Below are 8,413 nucleotides of genomic sequence, written 5' to 3'. Positions count from 1 at the left end.
TGAAATACTGAAGGATTCTAGTGTGACACTGTAAGATCAGTACTGGACTGTTCACTACAAGTCCAAGAGTTCAAATCCACCAGCTGTTCCTCAGAAAACTTATACATGGCTGCTAAGAGTTGGAACTTACCAACAGTAAAAACACAGACCAAGTATTGAATGTTGCAGAAAGCATCAAAAGAAGACGGAATGAATATACAGTCACTGTACCAAAAAAAAAAAAGGTGGATGTTCAACCATATCAAGAGGTTACATATGATAATGAGCCAATGCACTGAAGGCTTTGTCAAAGTATAAGGCTCCAAAAATTGATGGGAGGATATAAACTGAGCTATTTCAACAAACTGTGACACAGGGGGACTCACTCATCTATATGCCAGGAAATTTGGAAGACAGCTAAATGGCCAACTGATTGGAAGGAATCCATATCTGTGCCCATTCCAAAGAGGGGTGACCCAATGGAATGTGGAAATAATCAGGCAATATCATTAATAACACATACCTGACACATGGTGTGCCTGACCCAAGCTATGCTTTTTACAATGTCCTCATATGCATGTGAATGTTGGACAATGAATAAAGAAGACTGTAAAATAATTGATGTATGGTTTTGGAGGAGACTATTTAAAGTGAACCATCTAAAGAATGAACACATCTGTGTTGGCAGAAGTACAACCGGAATGCTCCTTAGAAGCTAGGATGGCCGGGCTTCATCTCTCATACTTCAGACATATTAGAATGAAGGATCAGTTTCTGGAGGAGGACATCATGTTTGGTAAAGTGGAATTTTAGTGAAAAAGAGGAGGACCGTCAATGACATGGATTGACATATCTGCAGCAGCAATGGGCTAAAGCAAAGCAATGATTGTGAGGTTGGTGCAGGACTGTACCATGATTCATCTGTTTCACTTAAGGTCACTACATATTGGTACAGTGTGACTCACTATACGAGGTGTCTTCCATGTACATACGAAAGGCTTAAAAATGTTCTTGGAAAAAAAACACAACAACTTTAAATTCTGTTTTTCCGCAAACATTTTGAAGGTCCCTCTTAGACATTCCTTTCTGTTGTGACATGGCATAATTTCAACCTGGGAGGCAAAGTTTTATGCACTGTGTTACTCTACAGCTACATCCAAGAGTTTCTGACATCTGCCATATCTGGTTACATATTCTCTCTGTTGAAGATGACACCAGTATTTAAATTCATTAATGTGTTTTCTTTTTAAGAAAGCTCTTTAAAACACTGACATCATCTACTTTGATAAATTCAAAAGAACTTTTCAATTACTATTAAAGCATGAATTCATATAATTAAAAAAATTTTTTTATTGTGATTTGAGTGAAGATTTATAGAGCAGATAATCAGTTTTACATTCAGCCATTCATACACTTTACTTTATTACATGGTTGCAATCCCCTTCTCCTCCATGCATAAACAGTTAACAGCATTTATCTCTATATTCACTTTAACCGCTGCATTCTTCCCTGTGGCTCCTGCCACCCCCATCTTTCCTCTGCCAACCTCCCTCTAATTTTAAACTGCCTGCCCCATCACCCACGTCAATGAGTGTCTACCCTCTAGAACATGTAGCATTCTCAACAAGGTTTCATTTCTAAAATTCTGTGAAATCTGTCGTCATTATTGAACATTATCATTATTCCAAACAATCCTGTGTGCTTGAAGGGAAAACCTGTTACACAAAGTTGCCTCTAGTAACAAGCATTTCTATATAATGTATCTGTGTGCCTGAAGCAATAAATCACTCTCCTTGAACATTATCTACCATAATGAAATTATTTAATATTTTCTCATAGTTTACACTCATAGTATCTGGCCTACATACCTAGAGTTTGCTGGTATATTGAACACTAGTTAATAGCTTGCTGTAGAATGCTTATTTAAATTTTCCATTTGAAGGCTTAGACAATGCTTGGGGCAGTGCAGACATATAAACAACCTTTTCTTGGCCTCAGGAAGTGTTATTGTTGTTTAGCATGAGCAATTATTCAAGATATCCCCTGAGGATGAGGGATGTGGCAGATACTACACTGTCACTACTTAGACAAAGCCTGCCAGATGGTCAGCAACTGCAGTGGTGGAATGAGGACAGTGTTGAAGGGACCTGGGGCAAAACAGCTCTTCTGTAGCAATCTGGTGGCAGAAGTGTTTGGAAATTCAAGGGATCCATTCCCAAGGTTTGGAAAAATGACATAAACTTCACAAAAATATATAAAAAAGAGTTAAATCTGACTGGAAATTTGAACCGTTTCAGCTTTCCTTCCTTTCCTAATAGCTTAATCTTCTATGGTATGACAAATTGGTTGTTTTCACTTTATTATGACATAATAAACAAACTACAGGAAACTTTTAAATGTTTATTTAAAAAATAGTTGTTTTCTGTAGCCTCAGATTAAAAAAAAAAAAAAAAAAAAGAGTTGAATATCATTGGGACCATAATTATAGTCATTATTTAAGCTCACCATGTTGTATAATAGGGATACTTTGTTCTCTTCCTGGTCTCCCGACACAGTCTCAGTTTTCCTTGCTCAGGAGCGTTTATTTCTTTGTCCAACCACTGTCTTTCAATCAATGAGGTATGAACTAATAATAAAGTTAGAGGAAATAAAGGCAACACTCTGTGTAGGTTTAATTTTTAGTGTTAAACTAGATAAATATAAGATAGTTGTAGGAGAAAAGTTATTCAAGAAAAACACCAAAGACTTCATCTCAATAAGGGTATGCAACCCAATCAAAATATAATATCACTCATGTTTCAAAAGATAGGAACACACATTTCCTAGACTGTAGGAGACATCATTGTATTGACACATCATAAGCCTTAATTTATATTTAGAAATTAAACCCATTGTAATAATATAAATCAATTAATAAGTTGTCCTGAAGTTGACTCTGACTCATAGTGCCCCCTTGTGTGGCATTAAGTTTTCAATGACTCGGATTTTGAAAGTAGATCTGTTTCGCTTTCATCCGAGTAATATACAAACAATAAGATGTACTCTGGTTTATACCATGTTACGAGGGAGAAAGATGAGGCTTTCTGCGCCCGTAAAGATTTACAGCCTCGGAAACCCTGTATAGTGTCGTTATGAGTCGGAACCGACTCCACAGCACATAACAACAACAACAGCCTTTAGTACTTACTATAGCTTGTAGTACGTTTAGAAATCAAGAAATGTGTTTATCTGCTGAGCTTTATCTTTTTATTTTTCTTCAAAAATAGTATTGCCTCTTCTAGGAAGAACATTCATATTTCGACCAAACTGTATATTTTACTTTTCAAGTTTAGAGTTGTTGTTTTGTTTTGTTTTTGCTGGTTCTGATTGAAACTGTAAAATCTTCTGATCACTAAAGTCCTGGTGTGTGCTGGACTGCAAGGTCCGTTTGAACCACAAGGTAAGTAGTTCAAGCTCATCAGTCACTCCTCAGAAACCCTATACAGGGTTGCTATGAGTCAGAACCTACTCAATGGCACTTGACAACAGCAACAACAATCACTAAAAGTGTTTCAATGATCAAATTATTTAAATAGTATTTGATCTGTTTCAGCAATGATATGATTTAAAGGGTGGAATATTCTGCCCACTTCATACCAAAGCATTTTATATTTTATATACTACGATAGTTACGGTTTTGTGTCAATTTGACTGGACTAAGTTTCTCAGTGATTTGGCAGTTGAGATGTAGTTGTTGCCAATGTCAAGATCTAATATAATGTAGTCAATTCTATGATGAGGTCTTCCATGAGTAGCCAGTTATTGAAAGGGCATGTGGCCTGCTTCCTATATATTCAACATTCAGGCTTTATGCTGAGTCTAGGTGTCACATCTGGCATTTGCTTCAATTTTTGATTCTTTGTACTTGAGTCAGTGGTCTTCTCTTTTACCTGAGTTTTCTAGAATTTGCCTGCCTTCTTACGTACAAGACCCAACTTCCCACCTGCCCACCTAACTGTATGCAACAGAAGCCTCAAACATGATATCTGACCTACAGACTTAAGATTTGTCCACCTCTACAACTGAGTAAGCCACTTACTTGATATAAATCTCTCTTTATAGTTACATACATAAGCTTCACTGTTTTTGCTTCTCCAGAGTACCCAAGCTATTACATGTAGTATGGTAAAATAAGTTTTTATTTTAATTGCACATTTTTTCTTTTGTTTCTTTGTTGTTGTTAGGTACCATCTACTTGGTTCTGATTTGTGATGTTATGCACAACAAAACAAAACACTGCTGGGTCCTGCTCCATCTTTATAAATGTTATTATGTTTGAGGGAATTGTTTAATATCAGCATACATTTAAAAAAACTTTGAGGAATTTTGGTGATTAAACTTTATTTGGAAACTATTGGCGTTTGTATAATGTTGAACCTTGTAAACAAGTATATTCTTTAATTAATTAATTAATTAATTTCCTTTAATTTATTCCAAAATGTGTATAGATTTCTAGTAAAGTTTTATAGCTTGTTAAATAAATTTCTACATTTTACCTTTTCCAATACTTTGAAAGTTGTAGGATTTCAAATTCAGTTTTGAACTTTACTTTTATTGATATTTTTCATATTTTGAACACATAAAAATCAATCATGCCTTACTCAGATGGATCTAATTTTTTTCACTAGTAAATTTAAACTGTATGTAATAACATAATACTAATTTTATTTCTGATGTTTAAGACATTATGTATTTTACATGCCTTATTGTAATAGGACTTACTGGATATTCATATTTAAAGTATATTACCAGCTATTTTTGTATGTTTTCAAAAGTCAGTGAAAATGTTTTCATTAATAGTTATTATTCAGTATGATATTCATATTACTTTTTATAGCATATTTATCATGTAGACTTCTATATTTACTAATAATTTTCATAAGAAAATATATTGATTTTCAATAGAGAGCTATTTTTTTCCTATTTATTCTCATAATGAGATATCCTGGTTGTATTTGAAAAGTCTAGTTAACTTTTCATGTCAGCATAAATTAAATTTGATGTTAATTTTTAAAATACCTTTTGTATGATTCATGATTTATTGATAATTAACACTTTTCAATTTTATGGATAATTCTAAATAATATTTTGCTTGTTTGCTTTTGTTTTTCTTTGTCTAGTCTTATTTCTCTATTTTTTAAAAAAATACATAGAGGTAGAAATTCACCTCCATGATTTCATCCATCCATTTATTTCTAATATATTCATTATTGTTGTTAAGTTCTGTGGAGTCAGCTCTAACTCATAGTGACCCTATGTACAATAGACCAAATACTGCCCAGTCCTGGGGCAACCTCACAATCTTTGTGATGCTTGCCCATATGCTGCTACCATTGTGCCAATCTACCTCGTTGGGGGTCTCCATTAAGAGGCTACCTCTCATCTGTGTTTGTTCTACTGTGGTGGTTTGCTTGTTGCTATGATTCTAGAAACAACGACAAAGGTATTTTAAATACCAACATAGTCATCCATTGTGCAAATGCTTAAACTGGGCATCCAGAAAAGACAGATTAGGAAGGAGGACAAAGGGACTACTTTCAAATGTATGATACTGAAAATCTTATTAATAGCTGTACAACACTGTGAGCACCAGAATATTGAATATTGAAACATGATGAGAGCACCAGAATACTGTCAGATATAGTGCCAGAAGATAATCCCATTGGATTGAAGGCACTCAAAATACGGCTGGGAAAGACTTGACTCCTCAAAGTAGAGTTGATCTTAAGGACGGGAATTGAGTTAAACATTCATGACCTCCATTTGCTGATTGGGCACAATTCAAAATGAAGAGAAACAGCTTTAAACATCCACTAATAATCAAACATAGAATACAAAAAGTGTAAACCTAGAAAAATTTAAAATTCTCGAAAATGATATGGAATCTGATATTTTAGGCATTAGTGAGCTGAAATGGACTGATATGGGTCATTTTGAATGTGACAGTTACATGGTTTGCTATGCAGAGAATGACAAAACAAATATGCATTGTATCACATTCATCATCAAAAATAATAATATATTAAGTTTTGTCTGGAAGTACAATGCTGTCTGTGATAGGGTAATATCCATAGGCCTCCAGGGAAGACCAGTAAATACAATTATTATTCAAACCAATGCACCAACCGCTAAGGCCAGTGATGATGAAATTGAAGAATTTTACCAAATTTTTCAATCTACAATTGATCAAACTTGCAATCAAGATTTATTGATAATTCTTGGCTATTGAAATGCAAATGTTGGAAACAGGAATGATCAGTCAATGGAAAATATCGCCTTGCTGATAAAAATCATTCTGAAAATCTCATGAAAGAATTTTGCAAGACCAATGACTTCCTCATAGCAAATACTTTTGTCTTTTATTTGTTTAAAGCGTTTTTTGTGTATTGAGTAAGCCTTCGCTTACAGGACAAATCACCATTTTTATATTCAGCAAATCATTGTAATGATGAAAATACTCTCCATGCACCCTTAGCCAACAGTGTTTATATCTGCACCTTATACATAAACTTTTTGGGTGTGTGTGTATACACATAACACATTGTAAATATGTATATAATCATTTAAATGTCCATAGGGCACATTTTTTTTTTTTCATCACTTGACCAAATTTTTATTGAGCTTCTCAGGACCAATATTGATGGGGAAGGGAATGTGGATAGCACAAAGATGAAGTAGGCAAAGCCTCACCTTTCAAGAACTTTTTTGAACAAGGTTAATAGTCAACAATAAAGAAAAAGATGGGCTCAGAGTTTAAATAGCTTGTCCAAAGTAAATCTACCACCTCACTTGGCTTTTTTCAGTCTGTGTTACAGGTGTGTTGTGTGTGGGATGCCACTCCCTGGGAATCCTCTGAAGTCCATAGGCTCCCAGGCTGGGGCCCACAACACAGGTGTAGCAAGATGGGAAACAAGAGGTGGTAGTAGGGTGTTTGAGCAAGTTCTGCTGAAGACTGAAGGCCAGCTGTGAAGCAGGTAGAAGGACTAGAAGCAAGCCCCTGGGGAGTGGCCAGTTTACTCAGCTCTAGGAGGCAGTGCTGGGGATACTGTCAATCCCCTTTAACTCTTTAAAGTCCTGAGCAGGTTTGACTGTTAGTCGCCTGCAGCCCCGAACACTTCATTCAGGGCCTAGAGACTCCTAGGGGATTGTGGCTGGCTTTCAGTGGGCAAATCAGATCAAAGGGTAGGGTGGGAACAGGACTGTCGATACCTTCAGGCCAGACACAGCAGATGGCTCTCCCAGTTTCCAGAGTCCTCTGGATTCCTGATAGGGGTCTTTGTTACAAATTCTTTTCCAGGTAATGTCTTAGGAGCTTTCAATCACTTGTCTATTGTGGATAAAGCAACAAGAATCCTGGAGATACAAGAAATCAGTAACAACTTTGCTCATAACTGATATTTTCCCCTCATGTTTGTTTTTAATAACTTCCATATGGGTGCTTTCTGTATGCTCCCTTCACTGGCCTAGCTGGAGGTACTTTCAGCAATGGCCTGGTCCCATTCCAGTCACCTTGGCCATAAGCTTCATAAGAATCTTGAACCTCCCCATTTCCATAGTCATAATATTCTGAGTCCCCTTGGCTCTGGCTGTAATAACCTTCATAGCCTTCATAACTGTGTTTTGCATATGTATCATCATACCCATATTTTTCATATGTTTCTGGTGCAGGGGGTGAAGGCAGAGGTATTCTCTGGATGCCTAATGTCCATGCTCTTGGTGTTAGAGCACCCCTCACAGTAGGCGGGGGTGACACACTTCGAGTCACAGTGGTACCTCTAGTGATGGTTCCTCTCACAGGTGTACCATGCACCAGAGCGCCGCGAGGTGGTCCAACACCTCTGCCTCTGAGTACAGGCGAAAGGGGAGGTGCAGCTCCCCGGCCTCTCACTGGGGTCGACCGACCAACTTAGAGACCCACAAGCCCAGCCCAAAGCATCTCATTACAACACAGTTGCCCCTGCTGCGCTTCTGCCTCTTGATTGGCTTTCAAGGACAGAAATCCCATCTTTGAGCTAGCCTTAAGGGACCTAGCACAAGGAGATTACTATTTAACAGCAACCATGCAACTGCCACTCGTCTGTCTTTCGTGCTGTGGTGACTTGAGTTGCTGTGATTCTGAGGGCTATGCCACCGGTATTTTAAATAACCAGCAGGGTCACCCATGGTGGACAGGTTTAAGATGAGCTTCCAAACAAAGACTAGGAAGAAAGAGTGACAAATTACTTCTGAATTGCTAGTCACTGAAAACTCTATGAATAGCAGAGAAACATTGTGAGATACAGGACTGGAAAGTGGGAAGACACTCAGAATGCGACTGGGGAAAAAATGCCTCCTCCAAGTAGAGAAAAGCTCACAAAACCTTTATTTGCTAACGGGCCACAAATCAAAATGAAGA

The 8,413-nt window shown here is 36.9% G+C and overlaps 1 pseudogene; it reads left to right on the top strand.

Annotated features, from left to right (window-relative positions):
• LOC102840582 overlaps positions 1–7,928 on the top strand; it is a 106,800-nt pseudogene extending 98,872 nt beyond the window's left edge.
• Positions 7,929–8,413: the final 485 nt, after the last annotated feature.

This window comes from Chrysochloris asiatica, unplaced genomic scaffold, assembly GCF_000296735.1.
Source record: "Chrysochloris asiatica unplaced genomic scaffold, ChrAsi1.0 scaffold00505, whole genome shotgun sequence".
NCBI lineage: Eukaryota > Metazoa > Chordata > Mammalia > Afrosoricida > Chrysochloridae > Chrysochloris > Chrysochloris asiatica.
The sequence above is the reverse complement of the archived record's forward strand: the minus strand, read 5'-3'. Positions and strand labels throughout refer to the sequence as shown.